The sequence below is a fragment of the Capricornis sumatraensis genome, chromosome 11 (genome assembly GCF_032405125.1).
Source record: "Capricornis sumatraensis isolate serow.1 chromosome 11, serow.2, whole genome shotgun sequence".
NCBI classification, from domain to species: domain Eukaryota; kingdom Metazoa; phylum Chordata; class Mammalia; order Artiodactyla; family Bovidae; genus Capricornis; species Capricornis sumatraensis.
Genome location: NC_091079.1, coordinates 45,284,273 through 45,307,617, shown reverse-complemented (window position 1 = coordinate 45,307,617; position 23,345 = coordinate 45,284,273). Strand labels below are relative to the sequence as shown.

The window sequence follows — 23,345 nt, the reverse complement described above, 5'->3', positions numbered from 1 at the left end:
AAATAATTGCCAACTGTTTCATTTATCTCCTTTACAGGAAAATTGAGTAACCTCAGCTTAAATTTTTTTTTTTTTTAATTTTTTGCTTTTCATGACTTTTGACACTTTCAGAGCATAGGGTTTTTATTTTGAAGATGACCCTTCAATTTGAAAACAGATTTATTTTAAATATGCATTTCTTAGAAACACAAATTTACCTAAAGGAATGAAAAAATAGTGGGAATATATGGACATCACAACAGACACCAGGTGGGAATATGTGGAGGTAGGTGGATCTTCTGACAACATTTAAATTGAAATAATTGGGCTTTTTTCCAGTAAGCGGCCTGAGGTGACTCCTAAAAATGGTGCGCTATTCACTTGACCCAGAAAACCCCACAAAATCATGCAAATCAAGAGGTTCAAATCTTTGTGTACACTTTAAGAACACTCGTGAAACCGCCCAGGCCATAAAGGGTATGCATATCCGAAAAGCCACCAAGTATCTGAAGGACGTCACGTTAAAGAAGCAGTGTGTGCCGTTCCGCCGCTACAACGTGGAGTTGGCAGGTGTGCACAGGCCAAACAGTGGGGCTGGACTCAGGGTCGATGGCCCAAAAAGAGTGCTGAATTTTTACTACACATGCTCAAAAATGCAGAGAGTAATGCTGAACTTAAGGGCTTAGATGTAGATTCTCTGGTCATTGAGCACATCCAAGTGAACAAAGCCCCCAAGATGCGACGCAGGACTTACAGAGCTCACGGTCGGATCAACCCCTACATGAGCTCTTCCTGCCACATTGAGATGATCCTTACTGAAAAAGAACAGATTGTTCCTAAACCAGAAGAGGAGGTTGCACAGAAGAAAAAGATATCCCAGAAGAAACTGAAGAAACAAAAACTTATGGCCTGGGAATAAATGCCGCCAAAAAAAGTGCAAATAAAAGTAAAATTGTTGGTTGTCTTAATTAGTAAATGTATTTCAAGTGTTAGCACAAAAAAAAAAAATTGAAATAATTGGTGGATATTATGGTTGACACTGTACAAAAGTTGTTCTCTGTTAGTCTTATTAAGTCAGTTGCTTCATACCTAAGATTCAGTTCAGTTCAGTTTAGTTGCTCAGTCGTGTCTGACTCTTTGTGACCCCATGAATCACAGCACCCCAGGCCTCCCTGTCCATCATCAACTCCTGGAGTCCACCCACACTCATGAGTTGGTGATGCCATCCAACCATCTCATCCTTACCTTTCTCCTCCTGCCCTCAATCTTTCCCAGCATCAGAGTCTTTTCAAATGAGTCAGCTCTTCACATCAGGTGGCCAAAGTATTGGAGTTTCACCTTCAACACCAGTCCTTCCAATGAACACCCAGGACTGATCTCCTTTAGGATGGACTGGTTGGATCTCGTTGCTGTCCAAGGGACTCTCAAGAGTCTTCTCCAAAGACACAGTTCAAAAACGTCAATTCTTCGGCACTCAGCTTTCTTTATAGTCCAACTCTGACATCCATACATGACTACTGGAAAAACCATGGCCTTGACTACACGGACCTTTGCTGACAAAGTGATGTCTATGCTTTTGAATATGCTATCTAGGTTGTTCATAGCTTTCCTTCCAAGGAGTAAGCGTCTTTTAATTTCATGGCTGCAATCACCATCTGCAGTGATTTACGGGTTTGATTTCTATGGTCTCTAGCATTGCCTCTGGCTCTGGAATTCTTGTAATACTTTGAGACTGTGAGATTTGTGACTGTTAATGGTGCTATTTACATACTTTCTTTATGTGTTCCCTCACTGATTTCCCCTGGGAAAGGAATATCCTGGTTAATATCACTTATCTCCAACCCATTCAATTCTCTCTTCCTCTAACCTTTACAATTTTTATTCTGTTTTCTTCAAGCACTCAAATGCCTTATTTGGACTATGCTTCTGCCATGTGACTGCTCTTGGAGTGTAGAAATGCCTCAGATGCTAGGACTGTGATTCCAAAATATTTCCTCCATGGAAGAGACAATCAGCTCCCAAAGAACAGCACCACTCCTGAGATCTCAGCTCACCACCACTGCCCTGGATGCTGGTGGCTTGTTCTTCCCAAGAAATCACTTGCTGCATATACACACCTGGCAGGAACAGAACTGGGCCTCCCAGGTGGTGCAGTGGTAAAGAATCTGCCTGGGTCAGGAAGATCCCCTGGAGGAGGAAATGGTAACACGTTCCAGTGTTTTTACCTGGAAAATTCCATGGACCGAGGAACCTTGTGAGCTACACTCCACGGGGTCGCAAAGTCAGACATGACTGAACACACACACACACACACACACAGGAACAGAACTACCTGCTGAATGGTAGTGTAGACAAGGAGTGGTTGCAATGCATTGTTGCAATGCCATTGTGGATTTCAGGCACACTTTCTAGATGTTCCAAGGGCTTTATTTGCTCCATTTGGGGTAAAAGAAAGACACAAAAGGCCCATTGGAATGTTAGACTTTGGAAGTGCGTCAGAGAATAATGATGGCTAAAAAGAAAGGTATCATTTTGTTAACAATGACACAGTGAAGGTGTAGAGTTTCTAGTTGCTGTTGAAATTTGAAAGAATTGGCTATTCACTTAAAAGGTAAGAAGAAGAATGGGTGTCTACAGGAAAAGGGACTTCTGAGTTCCAGGGAGCCATCTGTGTGTTGGTTACCGAACAAATGGAAATAGAAACATTTGTACATTATGTAGCACTTGTAAGCTGGTCATGCAACCAGGCACTTGTCCATTTGCTTTTCTATTTACTGAGTGTGTCCCAGTTTCCATCCTGGGCTCTGAGGATGCAGAGGTAGAAAAAGGAGAGCCTCAGTCCATTCACGGGGTAAGACCTCGAAAAGGGTAATTACAATGTGGTAGGAGCTGTAAATCAGGAAGATCCCCTGGAGGAGGGCATGGCAACTCACTCCAGTATTCTTGCCTGGAGAATCCCATGGACAGAGGAGCGTGGTGGGCCTCGGTCCATGAGGTTGCCAAAGAGTCGTATACGATTGAATCGACTTAGCAAGTATGCATGCAGCAGCTGTAAAGGGGCCATGGTTGGGATGTTGTGGGGATAGAAGAAGGACTAGGTCAGGAAATATATATGGAGTGGGAACACTTAGTCAGGATCTTGCAGTATGTGTAGGAGTTTGCTGTGTAGATGAAAGATTGCACTTCAGGTATACGAAAAGGCCTGGAGTTACAAACAAAAGGGAAATGATTTTTATGAGATCAGGGCAGGCAGAGTCCTTGGTTTTGACTGACTCTGTGGGTACGTTCAGCCAAGCAGCATCTGATTCGGCAGAATCAGCCCAGGTAATTTCAGGAAGGGGAGACACTCCCTGAAGCACCTCTGTGCACCCTCCTGTGTCTGCCTGGATCTTCCTCCTTTGATCTGTTGGAGGGAAAGGGCTCTGAAGGATCTGATTAGTGAAAGGGAAAAATGAATAACAATTTAAGAGAGCTGTTCTTACCCAGACCACACTGGAGGATCTCCTTGGGAAATTTTTGAGATTTTCGTGGCCAGGAAGTTCCAACTTAGGGACATCCCTGACGGTCCAGTGGCTAAGACTTTGTGGGCTCCCAGTGCAGGGAGCCCAAGTTCGATTCCTGGTCAGGGAACTAGATCCCACATGCAGCAACTAGGACATGGCGCAGCTAAATACATAGATAAAATAATAATAAAAAAGAAAGTCCAACTCAGAGGCCTGGCCCCCTCAACAGAGCTTCTCAGGTGCGTCCTTGGTGGAGACCGTCTGTTGTAAGCATCTCCTCAACATGGAGTATCTGCCCACGGGAAGAAAGGACATTAGGTGCCGTACATTCACCTTAGACAGGACCTGCGGACTCTCCTCGATGAACCACATTCTTTATCCCACTGGGCTGGGAGTAAACTCTAGTGACAGGAATGTCACCCAGCCTCCCCATCAAGTGTGGCTCTATTTCGGGAGATGCTTCCAAATAAGATTTTCTAATCTCCTCTAGAGTCTCAGACTCTATTTTCATCATATTTTCTGTTAATTTTTATCATCAAGTTTGAGGCTGGGAGAGGGCACATCCAGGGCTTCTTGCCGCTTTTACCCCACAGTGACTGAATGCTGATTACATGGGGCCTTTGCGTTGCAAACATTCAGCGTACTGCTCACTTACCATATGTGTACTTCTGTAAAATATCTTATCTATTTATTTACGGCTGTGCTGGGTCTTTGTTGCTAGGCTTTTCTCTAGTTTCAGTGAGTGGGATCTGCTCTCTAACTGCGGTGCCCCGCGGCATGCGGGATCTTCCAGACCAGGGATTGAACCTGAGTCTCCAGCATTAGCAGGCAAACTCTCCACCACTGAGCCACCAGGGAAGCCCCATGTGTAAACTTTTCAGTCAGCACGTAATACAGTATTTTTTCCAGTTCCTTTTTTAAATTAATGAAATAGGGCTTCCCTGGAGGTCCAGTGGTTAAGAATTTGCCTGCCAATGCAAAGGACACTGGTTCAAACCCTGAAGATCCCACATGCCTTGGAGCAGCTGAGCCTGTGTGCTGTAACTACTGAAGCCCTCGAGCGTAGGGTTTGTGCTCTGCCACAAGAGAAGCCATCGAAATAAGGAGTGCTTACACCACAGTGAAGAGAAGAAGCCCCTTGCTCCCCTCAACTAGAGAAAAGCCTGAGCAGCAACGAAGACCCAGCACAGCCAAAAATAAGTAAATCTTTTAGAATGCATTTGAATCAGTTCTAATGAGGTGGATGAAACCGGAGCCTATTATACAGAGCGAAGTAAGTCAGAAAGAAAAACACCAATGCAGTATATTAACGCATATGTAGAACTTAGAAAAATGGTAATTTAACGATGACCCTATATGCAAGACAGCAAGAGAGATATAGATGTAAAGAACAGACTTTTGGACTCTGTGGGAGAAGGCGAGGGTGGGATGATTTGAGAGAATAGCACTGAAACATGTATATGACCATATGTGAAATAGATCGCCAGTCTAGGTTCGATGGATGAGACAGGATGCTCAGGGCTGGTGCACTGGGATGGATGGGGAGGGAGGTGGGAGAGGGGTTCAGGATGGGGAACACATGTACACCCATGGCTGATTCATGTGAATGTATGGCAAAAACCACCACAGTATTGTAAAGTAATTGGCCTCCAATTAAAATTTTAAAAAATTAACTGTTAGGAATATACAAAAAAAAAAAATCTTAAAAAAATGGAAGAATCGTTGATTAACAGTGTACAGCAAAGTGATTCCGTCTTTAGATTTCTTTTCCATTCAGGTTTCTACAGGATACTGAATATAGTTCCCTGTGCTATGCAGAGGGTCCTTGTTGTTTATTTTATATAGAACAGTGTGTAGCTGTTAATCCCAATTTCCTACTTTATCTCCGCCTCTTTCCCTTTGGCAATCGTAAGTTTGTTTTCTGTGAGTCTGTTTTGTAAATAAGTTCATTTGTACCATTTTTTTTTGATTCCACATATAAGGAATATCACATATTTGTGTTTTTCTGACTTACTTCATTAATATGATAACCTCTAGGTCCATCCATGTTGCTGCAAATGACATTATTTCCTTAAACAAATCATGCGGTAATGAATGCAGAGCCCCTGTTTCCCTTGATCAAACCCCTTGCTGCAAGCGTATTCCCAGGATGCGCCTGGGCTCTGCGCTTGGCAAGGATGCAGCTGGGGGTCCAGGCAGAGGCACCGTCCCCGGTGTGTGGACCACTCTGCAGGCTGTGGGAATGGCAGTCTTGGATTTCCTGGCTTTTGTGCATTGACCGTCTCACTCACAGAGTTGCATTAACCCGGTTTCGTAGGCTGAATGAAACCATTGGCAACTTTCTGATTTGTGTTTCATCCTGAGTCCAGGCTGGTAACGGAGCCAGGAGTCCCCAAGCTTTCCCAGGCGGGCGGGCATGGAGACACACTGGGACTCCTTTTTCCTCTCCTCCGTCCATCTGCAGGCCAAGTGCACCTCGGTCAAAGGCAAACTCTGAATCGAGCTTTGTGTCAGGCTCTGGAAAGGCGCTGAGGAGCGTGCGATGGGGGAGAAGCGACGGTGCTGGTGGCAACCGCACTGGCGGGCCAGCCCCGTCACTATCGGCGCAGGACGCCGGCGGGCACGCTTCATGAGAACTGTCCACCCGCTGGAGAATGGGGCTTTTGACATCAGCTGAGGCCCCGGCTGCCTTACAATGAGAGGCCTGTTGGTGAGAGCCAGACTGTTTAATGAACTGAGAATCGGAGGCCAGCTCTAGCCATCTGGACTGAGCATCTCTGCAGAAACTCTTCACTGTAACCGGCCACTCTTGAAGCTCACGGCCTTTCTAAGAAAGGAACTGCAACAATAAATTCATATTTCAAAGTCGTGCACAATAAATTCATATTTCAAAGTTATGCACCATAAATGTATTTCAACACTGTGAACTTTTAGATACTTGTGTCTGTGTGTGTTTGTGTGTGTGTGTGTGTGTGTGTGTGACACAATGGTAAAGAATCCGCCTGCCAATACAGGAGATGCAAGGGATGTGGGCTCAATCCCTGGGTCAGGAAGATTGCCTGGAGAAGGGAATGGCAACCCACTCCAGTATTCTTGCCTGGAGAACCCCATGGACAGAGGAGCCACGTGTGCTGCAATCCGTGGGGTTACAGGGTCAGACACGACTGAGCATGCAGCAGGCTCGTGTGAACGTGTGTGATGGAAAACGTTGTATAAATGTTAGATATTATAGTACCACCTTACTGGCAGCTAAGCCTGAGAAACCATCTCACTCTTGGCTCTGAGGTCGACAACGATAATGACGTAGGGTAGCGATGTCCTGTCAAGGATGTGGAAATACTCTCTGAAAATGAAACCCGTGAAAGCCCTAAAGATCAGGTGAGGAAGGCAGGTGATCACGATCGTCACCACTTGGCTGGTGAAATGCGGCGGGCCCAGGGAGGAGGCTGAGCCATGGCCAAGGTCGAGTGGCAGGTGGGAGGTGGGGCTGATATCTAGCTGTGTCCTCCAGCCCCTGGCGCAGGGGAAGGACACGTAAGGCTGGCGCTGACTTTTCCTGGCAGGCTCGCTCTTCGCAGCCAGAAGGCAGGTGGCAGTGTTGTGATTGCTGGCCTAACCTTCAACGCGTCAATGATCCTCTCGGCTGGCGCCAGGCCCCGGCTGAGAGTCACAGCGCAGCGCCCAGGCATAAGCGACACATGCCGAGGTTTTCCTAGCAGCGTCTCATTTATTAGTTGTGTTGGAAAGAAATCTCTCACGGCTAACTGGGTACTTCTGGATTTTAACAGCTGCGGTTTACAACGGATGAGGAGGGGCTTGTTTTCAAAGTGCCTTTCAGAAAGTATCACCTGCGACGGGAGTTTTCCTTCTATTCCGGGAAGGACTGACAACGGTTCTCTGCTCAGAAAGTCAAGCCTGCAAGAAAGATTGAGCTCTAATTTCTTACAAGCCATTTTAGCCAGGATTCATTCATGCCACCTTCCCGTCTTCTTTACTGGCAACAGTCTCCATGCGAGGTCTTTTTTGTTTTTTAAACTATTTCTTTTATATTGGAGTAGAGCCTATTAACAATGCTGTGATAGTTTTAGGTGGACAGCAAAGGGGCTCAGCCATACATACACACATATCCATTCTACCTGGACTACTTTTAACTATAAATGTGTTGTCATGTCAGAAGTCACTCCTCTGCAAAGGCCAGAGAGCAGACACTGGGGCAAAGGCAGAGACCAGGAGAGCAGTTCAGACACGCAGGAAGCCAGGAGCCTACCATGGCCTGAACCACCGTGATTCCTGGAGACCTGCTGAGAGGTGGTGGAGTTCTGGAGGGGTTTTAACTATGTTGTTGACAGGATTTGCTTGTGGACTGGACTGGATGAAGGGGTGAGAGGAAGAGGAGTCAAGGATGATTCCACCTTTTTGGCTCAAGATACTGGAAAAAATAAAGTCGACTGGAAGACCGGACAGGGGGCGGGGCGGCACAGGGAGGGGGTTGGTGTCAGAAGCCCAGTCCTGGGTGCTCAGTTGTGAGCTCGGGGTTGTCAGGCTTGAACTGGTTTCCTGTCACCTGGATTCAGGTGGTGCTTACACAATGAGGCACACAGTCCGGGACATGTAGGGAGATTCAAATCTGGGATGCAGAGCACACAGAGGAGACTGGGGGAAACCCACAAGCGTGGGAAGAAAGAGAAGTGGTCCAGGACTGGGTGGGTCACTCCAACGCTTAGAGGTTTAGGAACCGGAGAACCGAAGGCGTCTGAGGGAGAGCAGAGGTGGGGGAGGCCAGACAGCAGGAGGCTGCAAGGCCAGTGGAGAAGGTTCCAGGTTTCCACAAGCATCCTTCAGTGTGCCTGTTTCTTCCCTTCCAGCATTTCTTGCACTTCCCTGGGGGCTCAGTCAGTAAAGAATCCGCCTGCAATGTGGGAGACCAGGGTTCGACCCCTGGGTTAGGAAGATCCCCTGGAGGAGGGAATGGCAACCCACTCCAGTGTTCTTGCCTGGAGACTCCCATGGACAGAGGAGCCTGGTGGGCTATAGTCCATGGGGTCGCAAAGAGCTGGACACGACTGAGCGACCAAGCACATCATTTCTTATTACATATGAAATGCAGTAGGAAATGTCGGATTCTTCCCATTTGCTTTGTCTTCCTCATTTCATCACCTTGGGGTGACAGTTTGGGTACAAAAGATGGGATTTCAGAGCCCATTCCATCCATCACAGGTGTCCTGGCCCTCCCGCCTCCATCAGCTCATAGACACGGTATGGTGGGGCAGGAATGCCTTTGACCAGCTGAGGGGGAGAACCAGGGCCAAGCTTAGTTCAGCCTGGAATGAGCTTCTGGCTAGGAATGGACGGCAGCTGTCCTCTGGCCCCACACAGGTGGGCCCTGAAGGACAGAGGGGACGGGACACCCAAGAGGCCCAGAGTTGGATGGAGCACCCAATCACTCCACTCGGTGTGTAAGGAGGACAGCCGAGGCTCGTGGCTTCCCAACCAGTGGCTGATGGCCTGGAGGGCTGTCAGAAGCCTGCGAGGGGAAAGCCTGGACCCTCAGGGCTGAGTGAAGCTGAGGAAGAAGAAGATGGTCGAGCACTTGGTAAGAAGGGCTTTGTTCCTCGGTGAGATCTACAGACTGGAGCCCCCTAGCCTCCTCTCCCACCAAATTCCCCAGGGCTGGCCAAGTGGCCTGTGGATGGAGCAGCCCGGCTGGCAGGATTGGAGGTGATGCGTGGGTCATCGGTGGGCTCCTGGTCACCAGACCACTGGCTGCAAGAGTCCAGTCAAGACTGATGCTGAGCCCTGAAGCGGCACCTGTGCTCCACTGGCCTCACAGGAGCAGGGCGCACTGGCCTCACAGCCCAGCCCCTCCTCTGTTGAGTCCTGTTCTCGCCACGCCCCTCCCTTTCTCTAGAGCACCCCCAGGAGCGCTCAGCAGGCAAACATTGGTCTTTGGGGCTTCCCAGGTGGTGATAGTTCTAAAGAACCCCCCTGCCAAAGGAGACTGACCCAGACTGGCCCGTGAGTGTCCAGGAGTCTCTGGCAGAGGCGTGGGTCGGCGGTGGTCTGCTGCAGGGTTGGGGGAGCTGAGTGTAGCAGTGAGTGCATGTGACCTTTCGAAGGAGGTCGCCATTAGCCTTATTACCTCCACCATATTTGGCCTCAGGTCAAACAACAGGGAGGGAACACAGCCCTGCCCATCAACAGAAAATTGGATTAAAGATTTACTGAGCATGGCCCACTCATCAGAACAAGACCTAGTTTCCTCCCCAGTCTCTCCCATCAGGAAGCTTCCATAAGCTTCTTATCCTTCTCCATCAGAGGGCAGACAGAATGAAAACCACAATCACAGAAAACTAACCAAACTGATCACATGGACCACAGCCTTGTCTAATTCAATGAAACTATGAGCCATGCTGTGTGGGGCCACGCAAGACAGACAGGTCATGGTGGAGAGTTCTGACAAAACGTGGCCCACTGGAGAAAGGAATGGCAAACTACTTCAGTATTCTTGCCTTGAGAACCGCATGAACAGTACGAAAAGGCAAAAAGATAGGACATTGAAAGATGAACTCTCCAGGTCGGTAGGTGCCCAACCTGCTACTGGAGAAGAATGGAGAAAGAACTCCAGAAAGAATGAAGGGATGGAGCCAAAGCAAAAACAACACCCAGTTGTGGTGACTGGTGATGGAAGTAAAGTCTGATGCTGTAAAGAGCAATATTGCATGGGAACATGGAATGTTAGATCCATGAATCAAGGCAAATTGGAAGTGGTCAAATAGATGGCAAGAGTGAACATTGACATTTTAGGAATCAATGAACTAAAATGTACTGGAATGAGTGAATATAACTTAGATGATCATTATATCTACATTGTGGGCAAGAAGCCCTTAGAAGAAATGGAGTAGCCCTCATAGTCAACAAAAGAGAATGAAATGCAGTACTTGGGTGCAGTCTCAAAAGTGACAGAATGATCTCTGTTCATTTCCAAGGCAAACCATTCAATATTGCAGTAATCCAAGTCAATGCCCTGACCAGTAAGTAATGCTGAAGAAGCTGAAGTTGAATGGCTCTATGAAGACCTACCAGAACTAACACCCAAAGAATATATCCTTTTCATCATAGGGGACTGGAATGCAGAAGTAGGAAGTCAAGAAACACTTGGAGTAACAGGCAAATTTGACCTTGGAGTACAAAACGAAGCAGGTCAAAGGCTAACAGAGTTTTGCCAAGAGAATGTACTGGTCATAGCAAACACCCTCTTCCAACAACACAAGAGAAGACTCTACACGTGGACATCACCAGATGGTCAATTCTGAAACCATATTGATTCTATTTTTTGCAGCCAAAGATGGAGAAACTCTATTCAGTCAGCAAAAACAAGAGTGGAGGCTGACTGTGGCTAAGATCATGAACTCCTTATTGCCAAATTCAGACTTAAATTGAAGAAAGCAGGGAAAACCTTTAGACCATTCAGGTATGACCTAAATCAAATCCAGTGGAATTGACCTAAATCAATTCCAGGGGATTACACAGTGGAAATGACAAATAGATTCAAGGGATTAGATCTAGTAGACAGAGTGCCTAAGAACTATGGATGGAGGTTTGTGACATTGTACAGGAGGCAGTGATCAAGACCATCCCCAAGAAAAAGAAATGCAAAAAGGAAAAATGATTGTCTGAGGAGGCCTTACAGATAGCTGAGAAAAGAAGAGAAGCTAAAGGCAAAGGAGAAAAAGAAAGATATACACATTTGAATGCAAAGTTCCAAAGAATAGCAAGAAGAGATAAGAAAGCCTTCCTCAGTGATCAATGCAAAGAAATAGAGGAAAGCAACAGAATGGGAAAGACTAGAGATCTCTTCAAGAAAATTAGAGATACCAAAGGAACATTTCATGCAAAGATGGGCACAGTAAAGGACAGAGATGGTATGGACCTAACAGAAGTAGAAGATATTAAGAAGAGGTGGCAAGAATACACAGAACTATACAAAAAAGATCTTCATGACCCAGTTAACCATGATGGTGTGGTCACTCACTTAGAGCCAGACACCCTGGAATGTGAAGTCAAGTGGGCCTTAGAAAGCATCACTACAAACAAAGCTAGTGGAGGTGTTGGAATTCCAGTTGAGCTATTTCAAATCCTAAAAGATGATGCTGTGAAAGTGCTGCACTCAATATGCCAGCAAATTTGGAAAACTCAGCAGTGGCCATAGGACTGGAAAAGGTCAGTTTTCATTCCAGTCCCAAAGAAAGGCAATACCATAGAATGCTCAAACTACTGCACAATTGTACTAATCTCGCACACTAGCAAAGTAATGCTCAAAATTCTCCAAGCTAGGCTTCAACAGTACATGAACTGTGAACTTCCCGATGTTCAAGCTGGATTTAGAAAAGGCAGAGGAAGTAAAGATCAAATTGCCAACATCTGCTGGATCATTGAAAAAGCACGAGAGTTCCAGAAAGACATCTACTTCTGCTTTATTGACTATGCCAAAGCCTTTGATGGTGTGGATCACAACAAACTGTGAAAAATTCTTCAAGAGATGGAAATTCCAGACCACCTGACCTGCCTCCTAAGAAATCTGTATGCAGGTCAAGAAGCAACAATTAGAACTGGACATGGAACAACAGACTGGTTCCAAATCGGGAAAGGAGTACGTCAAGGCTGTATATTGTCACCCTGCTTATTTAACTTCTATGCAAAGTACATCATGAGAAATGCCAGGCTGGATAAAGCACACACTGGAATCAAGATTGCCAGGAGAAACATCAATAACCTCAGATATGCAGATGACACCACCCTTATGGCAGAAAGTGAAGAGGAACTAAAGATCCTCTTGATGAAAGTGAAAGAGGAGAGTGAAAAAGTTGACTTAAAACTCAACATTCAGAAAACTAAGATCATGGCATCCAGTTGCGTCACTTCATGGCAAATAGATGGGGAAACAGTGGAAACAGTGTCAGACTTTATTTCTGGGGGCTCCAAAATCACTGCAGATGGTGATTGCAGCCATGAAATTAAAAGACGCTTGTTAAGAAAAGCTATGACCAACCTAGACAGCATATGAAAAAGCAAAGACATTACTTTGCCAACAAAGGTCCATCTAGTCAAAGCTTTGGTTTTTCCAGTAGTTATGTATAGATGTGAGAGTTAGACCATAAAGAAAGCTGAGCACCAAAGAATTGATGCTTTTTGAACTATGGTGTTGGAAAAGACTCTTTAGAGTCCCTTGGACTGCAAGGAGATCCAACCAGTCAATCCTAAAGGAAACCAGGCCTGACTATTCATTGGAAGGACTGATGTTGAAGCTAAAACTCCAATACTTTGGCCACCTGATTCGAAAAACTGACTCATTGGAAAAGACCCTGATGCTGGGAAAGATTGAAGGCAGGAGGAGAAGGGGACAACAGAGGATGAGATGGTTGGATGGCATCACCGACACGATGGACATGAGTTTGAGTAAACTCCAGGAGTTGATGATGGACAGGGAGGCCTGGCGTGCTGCAGAGTCGGACATGTCTGAGTGACTGAACTGAACCGCCAAAGGCAGGAGACGTGAGATGAAGGTTCAGTCCCTGGTTTGGGAAGATCCCCTGGAGGAGGGCATGGCAACTCAGTCCAGTATTCTTGCCTGGAGAATCCCATGGACAGAGGAGCCTAGTGGGCTACAGTCATGGGGTTGCAAAGAGTCGGACATGACTGAAGTGACTTAGCATGCACCGTCTGTCTTTGAGTCATCCCTGGGGAAAGACATGGAGGGACACGGAAGAAATGGAAAATAGAAAAAGAGAAAATGAGCATCCAGCATGATGTCACTGCTTGATACAGAAGATGCTTCTCGTTTCTGTCTGTATCTTTCATTTCTGCAGCCAACAGGGGTACATGCAACTTTTATTTTATTGAATATTTTGGAGATATCCACTAGGTGGCGCACTTGCATCAAGTTTACCACCCAAACTGTGCCGCCCCGCTTGTCCATCAAGGGAGCTGCCATTTATGGACGCGGTTATTTCTTTATTTAACCATTATTGAGATGAAATGATGGGTTCCAACAGACAATGAGATCCATTTATGGCTCTTCTTAGTGGCCTAAGCTTTTCAAACAGTATAGGCCTGAAAACATTATATAGAATTACATTTCTCTTGTGATTGAGTGTTAGTATGGAATGTTTTTAGGAGAAAAAGATTCACTGGGAGAGGAAAAGCTAAAACTTCTACATAATCATTTTTGTTGAACGGTGACTCTTGATTAGTTTGTTATGATTTATTCTAAGTTCTTTTAGATTTTCAAGATTCTTTTTGCATCTCTGAAAGTGAGTATTGATTGAAAGATAACTGCAGATTAAGGAAATAATTTTATTCATTAAAAAGCGTATCCGCTCAGGTGCTTTGTAGATTTCAATTTTCAACTACTGGGCAAAGGAATTTCTTTTTGTATGTGTTGTTATTCTTGCTGATTATTGAGAGTTTTATTGAGGTCACAGAAGGTAGGTTAATAGAATTGAGTATTCTGTGCACTCTTGGCTGTAGCTCTGAACTGTAGGGGTGTGTTCCCCATTCACCTGCCAGCCAGCTCTGCCCTGGGACCACGGCCCCAGGAATCCTTGCTGCCCCCAGATGAGGCTTCTGCATGGGCTTCTCTCCTACCACCAGGGTCAAGAGCCCTGGACAGCCGTAATGCTGTCCCAACAAGGCCTCCCCAAAATAGTGCAGACCAGAGTCTTCCTCCGAGGGCAGCTTAAAGCACAGATTAGCAAATCTAGCCCCCTGTCTGGGTTTCACAGCCATTGCACTCAGAGTGGTCTTTACAGTAGAACATTTTCAATCAATTAGACGATAGCAACTTTTTTTCCAAGATGGATTCCAGCCTAGAGGCCTATGGGGGATTTTGGCATCACCTACTCTGGGTGTGGTGCCCCTCCTTTTCGGCCCCCAAGGAGCCTTTCTGTGTATATGTAGTGTCTCCTTTGTCCCAGGGATGGGAAATATATGACCTCTTGATCTTTTACTCAGACAAGGTTTAGCCCCTCTCTCTTCTTGCCATGATTGTTATCTTAAAAATGTCTTCAGGGGACTTCCCTGGAAGTCCAGTGGCTAAGACTCCAGACTGCCAATGCAGGGGACCCGAGTTTGATTCCTGGTCAGAAAGCTAGATCCCACATGATGCAACTAAGAATTTGCATGCTGCATCTAAAGATCCTTAGTGCCTCAATGAAGACCCAGCCCAGCTGAATAAATAAATGAATATATTTTTTTAAAGTACCTGCTGCATCTTAAATAAAGTGTCCTCCAGAGACAATGCCTGGCTATTTGCCTTGTTTCTGTTGTTATTTCTGTTTTGAAGTGCAAACAGAAGGCTGACTATAAATGTCTAACCCGGAGCCCACCTAGCTCCTATCTCAGGAAATGCAAACAAGAGGCTGGTTTCAAGTATTTGGCCTGAAGCCCACAATTTTTCTGCCCCAGGAAATGTAAACAGGAGGCCAGTTGTAAATATCTAGCCTGGAGTCCACTTATCTCCCTCCTCAAATGAAGTGAAATATTTTCCTTTTTTTCCCTCCTTACAAACTCCATTCTTCTCATTAATAGACCTGTATTACAAAAAATCATCCTCAGTTATGCTATTTTGGACTTTTTAAGTTAAAATCAGTGGGAATCTGTTTTCTCTTGTAACTCTTGTTCAGTCACTAAGTCGTGTCCTACTCTTTAAAACCCCATGGACTGCAGGACGCCAGACTCCTCTGTCCTCCACTATCTCTGAGTTTGCTCACACTCATGGTCCATTGAGTCCTGGATGCTATCTAACCATCTCATCCTCTGCCTTCTTCTCCTTTTGCCTTCAATCTTCCCCAGTAACAGTCTTTTTCAATGAGTCAGCTCTTCACATCAGATGGCCAAAGTATTGGAGCTTCAGCTTCAGCACCAGTCCTTCCAATGAATACTCAGGGTTGATTTCCTTTAGGATTGACTGGTTTGATCTCCTTGCAGTCCAAAGACCTCCCAAGAATCTTCTCTAGCACAATTAGAAAACATCGATTCTTCGGTGCTCAACCTTCTTATAGACCCACTCTCACATTTGTATATAACTACTGGAAAAACCACAGCTTTGACTATGTGGACCTTTGTCAGCAAAATGATGTCTCCGCTTTTAAATATGTTGTCTATGTTTGTCATAGCTTTCCTTAGAAGAAGCAAGCATCTTTTAATTTCATGGTTGCAGTCATCGTCTGCAGTGATTGTGGAGACCAGGAAAATTAAATCTGTCACTGTTTCCACTTTTTCCCCTTCTATTTGCCATGAAGTGATGGGACCAGATGCCATGATTTTAGTTTTTTTAATGTTGAGTATAAGCCAGTTTTTTCTCTCTCCTCCTTCACCCTCATTAAGAGGCCTCTTTAGTTCCTCTTCACTTTCTGCCATTAGAGTGGTATTATCTGAGTATTTGAGGTTGTAGATATTTCTCCCAGCAATGTTGATTCCAACTTGTGATTCATCCAGCCTGATATTTCACACAATGTACTCTGCATATAAGTTAAATTAGCAGGGTGCCAATGTACAGCCTTGTTATACTCTTTTTCCAATTTTGAACCGGTCTGTTGTTTCATGTCCGATATTAACTATTGCTTCTTGACCTTCATACAGATTTCTCAGGAGGCAGGTAAGGTTACCTGGTATTCCCATTTCTTTAAAAAATTTTAATGCACACAGTCGAAGGCTTTAACGTGGTCAGTGAAGCAGAAGTAGGTGTTTTCCTGAAATTCTCTTGCTTTCTCATGACCCAGTGAGTGTTGCATTTTGATCTTTGGTTCTCCTGCCTCTCTTTGAGACCCAGCTTAAACATCTGGAAGTTCTCAGTTCATATACTTCCGAAGCCTAGTTTGAAGGATTTTGAACATAACCTTCCTGGCATGTGAAATGAGTGCAATAGTGCGGTAGTTTGAACATTTTTTGGCATTTTCTTTCTTTGGAATTGACCTTTTTCCAGTTCTGTGGCCATTGTTGAGTTTTCCAAATTTGCTGACATATTGAGTGCAGCACTTTAATAGCATCATCTTTTAGGATTTTAAATAGTTCAGCTGGAATTCCACCACTTCCACTAGCTCTGTAATGCTTCCCAAAAGGCCCACTTAACTTCACACTCCAGAATGTCTGGCTCTACGTGAGTGACCACACCATCATGGGTATTTGGGTCATTAAGATCTTTTTGTATAGTTCTTTTGTGTGTTCTTGCCTCCTCCTCTTAATATCTTCTGCTTCTGTTAAGTCCTTACCGTTTCTATCTCTTATCCGTTATAGTCCATCCTTGCATGAAATGTTTCCTTAATAGCTCCCATTTTCTTGAAGGGGTCTTTTGCAATACAAGTTCCTAAATAATACTCCCATTTTGCCTCTTGATGCACAAAACTTAAAGTACTTACTATCTGGCCTTTATCAAGAAAGTTTATTGACTCCAGTTGTAGAGGACCTGTCTACATAAAGTAGTGTTTGAAACACGTGACTTGTTTCTAGAGACAGGATTCCTGGTTTTCTTTGATCTGAAAGATGAATGTGATCACTGAAATGTGAAGAACCACCAGCCTTACTGGATGAGGGCCCATCACTGCCCTTACTACTAATAATAATCATAGTGATAACGATTATGATTATATGATGATAGCTTAAAGCATTATGAAGCCAAGGTACAAATAATGATCAAAATATTGTCATATGAATTAAAAAATTCATTTATTTATTTTAATTGGCGGCTAATTACTTTACAATACTGTGGTATTTTTTTTGCCATATGTCAGTCAACATGAATCAGCCACGGGGGTACATGTGTCCCCCCATCCTGAACACCCCTCCCACCTTGCTCCCCATCCCATTCCTCTGGGTTGTCCCAGAGCACCGGCTTTGAGTGCCCTGCTTCATGCATTAAACTTGCACTGGTCATCTGTTTTACGTATGGTAATATACATGTTTCAATGCTATTCTCTCAAATCATCCCACCCTCACCTTCTCCCACAGAGTCCAAAAGTCTGTTCTTTACATCTGTGTCTCACTTGCTATCTTGCATATACAGTTGTCATTACCATCTTTCTAAATTCCGTATATATGCATTAATATACTGTATTGGTGTTTCTCTTTCTGACTTACTTTGTATAATAGGCTCCAGTTTCATCCATCTCATTAGAACTGACTCAAATGTGTTCTTTTTTATAGCTGAGTAATATTCCATTGTGTATATGTACCACAACTTCCTTATCCATTCATCTGCTGATGGACATGTAGGTTGCTTCCATGTCCTGGCTATTGTAAACAGTGCTGTGATGAACACTGGGGTACACGTGTCTCTTTCAGTTCTGGTTTCCTCAGTGTGTATGCCCAGCAGTGGGATTGCTGAGTCATATGGCAGTTCTATTTCCAGTTTTTTAAGGAATCTCCACACTGTTCTCCATAGTTTGCCATATGAATTTAAGGGAACCTAGGAGAAGGCAATGGCACCCCACTCCAGTACTCTTGCCTGGCAAATCCCATGGACGGAGGAGCCTGGTGGGCTGCTGTCCATGGGGTTACGAAGAGTTGGACAGGACTGAGCGACTTCACTTTCACGTTTCACTTTCATGCACTGGAGAAGGAAATGGCAACCCACTCCAGTGTTCTTGCCTGGAGAATCCCAGGGATGGGGGAGCCTGGTGGGCTGCAGTCTATGGGGTCACACAGAGTCGGACACGACTGAAGCGACTTAGCAGCAGCAGTAGCAGCAGACTAGGGCTGAAATGAATTATTAAAAATTTGTGAGTAATTCTTCAGTTCCAATCACCAAACTTCTATTTTGCTGGGACTAGGGTAGGTACTTAGTTTTTGTTTGATCAGCTTTATGACATAATGTGAAAAACAGGAACCTCCTTCTATGATGCACTTGAGAAAGGCTTGGTGCTTGGCACTAGATGTTTAATTTGGGCCTGTGACTGAACGACCTACATGAACACAATTAACTGGACATTTGAACTGTCAAAGGCACATAATTTGGGTTATGCAATCATTTATTCTTATGAATTTGAAGCTAATTGAAATTTGTTTTATTGGGGTATAGTTGCTTTGCAATATTGTTGTGTTAGATTCTGCTATACAGCAAAGTTAATCCGCTATTTGTATGCATATGGAGCACTGAGTAGAATTCCCTGTGCTATACAGTAGGTTTTCATTATTTATTGCTTTTATACATAGTATCACTAGTGTTTATATGTCAGTTTCCATCTCCTAGTTCATCCCCCACCCCAAAGAAGTTAATTAACCAAGATGGAGAGGACTGAGGCTACAAATAGTATTTTGGGGCATTCCCTACATTTTGAAGGGCCCACTCTGTTGTTTAGGTAGTGACTGCAAGACTCTGAGGAATTAGCATCTTTTAGAAAACAGAGAGGGGCAGAGAATCTTCTGAGAACAAACAGTGATTCCTTAGAATGCAAGTTCGATAATTTAATTCCATTCAGTTAGAATTTCTGGAAGGCTGAGTCTTCCAGCCTTTTCAGTTCCTGTCCATGTGAGTATTCAGATAGGTTAAATGAACATTGGCCACACCAAACACACCCTTCCTTTCTTGAGCTGGCTCCAATTCATCCGCTCTGCAAAGCAGGTACAAAGCCCCACCCACTGGAAAGAAGAAAGGTCTGAAAGGAAAACAGAGATGAGACCACTGCCTGGAATCACAGACAGCAAATTCTTGCTCAGCAACCTTGGAAGTGCTTCTCAAGAGACTGTCCTTTTTCTCCCAAAAGGATGCTTGTTCTGGTTTATAAAAAGGAGGAGGATTCAGACACTTTCTCCTTTGATTGAGCTGTTTGTGTTGTTGTGAATTCTGGCAAATGTCTCTTAGGGCTTAGCTGAGTGGTTTGAGTACATCGTCACTGACTGTTCCAATTTAAGAAACTCTCCCGAGATTGCAGGGAGACAAAGAGGCTGCTGGGAATGCAGCCTCTAATACCTGGATGCTCTAATCTGAGCAGTGTTCCCACAGTCCTTTCCAATCCTCTTGTCCCCACTGCAGCCAGCAGCCTAGGGAACGGCAGCTGGAGCAAAAGTTGCAGGATACAGATTTAATTCAATCTAATAAACATTCCCCAGGTGGTGCAGTGGTAAAGAACCTGCTCGCCAACGCAGGAGATGCGGGTTAGATCCCTGGATCAGGAAGATCCCGACCTGGAGAAGGAAATGGCCACCCACTCCAGTATTCTAGCCTGGAGAATCCCAGGACAACGGGAATCCCAGGACAATGGGCTTCCCAAGACAATGACCCAGGACAGAACAGGTACCATTAACTGACATTAGGTTTTCATCTAACACAAACTCACATCTCACCAATTTAAATTCAACTCATTTCTGACTCTTTTTGATCCCATGAACTTCAGAGGAGCCTGGTGGGTGACAGTCCATGGGGTCGTAAAGAGTCAGACATGACTGAGTGCCTAAGCATGAGCAAATGGTTACTGGTTATAGGCAGTTAACAATGTTTGATAGTTTCAGGTAGACAGCAAAGGGACTCAGCCATACATATGCACGTATCCATTCTCCCCCAAACTCCCCTCCCATCCAGGCTACTACATAACATTGAGCAGAGTTCCCTGTGCGATACAGTAGGTCCTTGTTGGTGTCCATTAAAAATACAGCAGTGTGCACATGACCATCCCAAACTCCCAAACTATCCTTTCTCCACCTCCTTTCCCCCTGGCAACCGTAAGTTCGTGCTTTAAGTCTGTGAGTCTCTTTCGTGTTTTGTAAATAAGTTCAATTGTATCATTTTTTTTTTTAGATTCCCCATAGAAGGGATGTCTTATTCTGTTTCTCCTCCTCTGTCTGACTTACTTCACTCAGTGTGACACTCTCTATGTCAAAAGGGCAAAGCTTTCTAAGCCGGCAAGACAAGGATTATAATCATGGCTTTGAAAGTGATCACTGTGTGACTTTGATCAGTCATACGACCTCTCTGAGACTCCATTTCCTCATCTGTACAATGGAGATGACCACATCCACCCTGCAGAGGTGCTGTCCAGGTGGAGTGTGTGTGTGCTCAGTTGTGCCCAACTCTTTCAGACCCCATGGACTGCAGCCCACCAGGCTTCTCTGTCCATGGGGTTTTCCAGGCAATATTACTGGAGCAGGTTGCCATTCCTTCCTCCAGGGGATCTTCCTGACCCAGGGATTGAACCTGTGTCTCCTGTGTCTCCTACATTGGCAGGTGGGTTCTGTACCACTAGGGCCACCTGGGAAGTCCATCCAGGTGGAGACTGGTTATTAAAAGGACAGCTCCGCACCAGACTTGTAAGAGGTGCTCAGTGACTGATGATTGTTATTAGCTCATGTTAGTTTGGAGCTCAGGGGAGAAATTGTCCGAAGTTAGACTTTCAGGGGTTGTGTCTGTGGCAGCTGTGGGTGACTTATAATTTCCCAGGCAGATCATGAAGAGAAAAAGACAATGACCCAGGACAGAACAGGCACCATTAATTGACATTAGGTTTTCAGCTAACGCAAACTCACATCTCACCAATTTAAATTCAACTAATTTCTGACTCTTTTTGACCCCATGAGCTGTAGCCTGCCAGGCTCCTCTGTCCATGGAATTTTCCAGGCAAGAATATTGGAGCGGGTTGCCATTTCTTTCTGCAGGGGATCTTCTGGACCCAGGGATCAAGCCTGAGTCTCCTGCGTCTCCTGCATTGCAGGTAGATTCTTTACCCATTGAGCCACCTGAGAAGCCCATTTAAATTTTATGATACTTCAGGCAAAAGTGGGTTGCAACTTACCTCTGTGCTATTTATGAGAAAATTAAAAGGGAGAACGTGTTTCTGAGCTCCTAATTTGGGGATGTTTAACCTACTTAATCAAGTCAAGTAAAATTCTATTGGAATCAGTTTAACAAGATTAGTTTATGTAGAGACAGTGTATTACTTTACATGATTTAGAGGTAAAATTGGAATGTTGGAGCTGGAAAGGAAAAAGAGATCATTAGCACAAGCTCCTTATTTTAAAGATGAGAAAATAGAGGGATCACAAAGGTCAGCTGACTTGTACAAGAATAAACAACAGAATTAACAACAAAACTGATGAGAATTCAGGTCAACTGACTCTTGAATAATATTCCTTTGAATATTCTAGGTGTCAATTCTTACATGAAAAGTGGTATTTTTTTCCTCAGCCACATCTGGTTAGCCTTTATTATTACTTTTTTTTTTTTGCAAATTCTTTTTAAAAAATTTTATTTATTTGACTGTGTCAAGTCTCAGTTTTGTATGTGTATGTGAGACCTTCTATCTTCATTTGCAACACATGGGACCTTTAGTTATGACATTTGAACTCTTAGTTACAGCATGTGGGATCTAGCATGCGGGATCAAACCTGGGCCACCTGCATCGGGAGCTCCAAGTCTTAGCCACTGGACCACCAGGGAAGTCCCTCTTGTAAATTCTTGATAGTAATTAAGGAAGTGCTATTTACAAACGATCGTGTAATTCAGACTGATGCTTGTTTCACGCCGTGTCCCCAGTGAGGTTCTGGAATGGATGACAAGACTTTGGCCGGTTTACTTGGGCAGTTGTGAAAGGGAGACTGCACAGCGGGTAAGTTCCTGTTGGCAGCATCACTCCAAACAAATGTTCTTTATTAAAAAAAAAATTGGCTCTAAATACTCAATTTAACTTCAGTTCAGTTTAGTTCAGTCGCTCAGTCGTGTCCGACTCTTTGCGACCCCATGAATTGCAGCATGCCAGGCCTCCCTGTCCATCACCAACTCCCGGAGTTCACTCAAACTCACGTCCATCGAGTCAGTGATGCCATCCAGCCATCTCATCCTCTGTCATCCCCTTCTCCTCCTGCTCCCAATCCCTCCCAGCATCAGAGTCTTTTCCAATGAGTCAACTCTTCGCATGAGGTGGCCAAAGTATTCGAGCTTCAGCTTTAGTATCACTCCTTCCAAAGAACACCCAGGACTGATTTCCTTTAGAATGGACTGGTTGGATGTCCTTGCAGTCCAAGGGACTCTCAAGGGTTTTCTCCAACACCACAGTTCAAAAGCATCAATTCTTCTGCGCTCAGCTTTCTTCACAGTCCAACTCTCACATCCATACAATTTAACTTACTGGTCCTTAATTAGGACCGTTGTGAGTTTAAGATTTGTTGTGCATTGTAGATTTTCTGAATCCTGAAGTCTGGCTGGCTCAGCAGCTTAGTCTCAGCTAAGATCAAAAGCATTTCATGAATGTGACAACACTCTCCCCTTGTGATCAGGTGGCAGAGAACTCTGGTCGATGTATTTTTCAGGGTCACTTTTTTTTTTTTTTTTTTTTTAGCTTTAGTAGTTGAAATATGACACGAACACAGTCATCCTGTTGGAGGTGCCCTGAGAAAAATTAGCTGACTGAGGTGAATGGTCTTAGTGGATTTATGTAGGTCACTGTTGGCTATGAAATCTTTTTTCTTTTTTGGCCAAGAGTGTAAGGTCTCTAGAATTCCTATTATCTGACTTTGGGGGAATCTGAAAAGAAGGAAATCTAGTGTGATGCAGTTTCAAAAGGTCCATGTACTTGTTTGACTTAAAAATTAGTATCCTTATTACCATTGCCCCAGGCTGTCAAGACAAAATAAATCGGTGTGTTAACTACTTGCAAAAGATAACAGTAGAAACATAGCTGCAACAATTGGAAAGAAAACACACAGAAGGCGTATTATTCCACTGTGGCAGATTACAAACTAGGCTGGAATTCAATACAAAGAGAAATGGTAAAAATGGAAACTTTTTCACTCTGCAAACCACACAACGATTAAGCACTGTGCCTTCTTTCTACTTGGGGATAAAGTACATTATGCATCACCTTTTAACCTATGAGATTC

The 23,345-nt window shown here is 44.5% G+C and overlaps 1 pseudogene; it reads left to right on the top strand.

The window, feature by feature from the left end:
- The first annotated feature begins 344 nt into the window (after positions 1-344).
- Positions 345-898, top strand: LOC138088604 (large ribosomal subunit protein uL22-like; annotated as a pseudogene).
- The last annotated feature ends 22,447 nt before the right edge of the window (positions 899-23,345 follow it).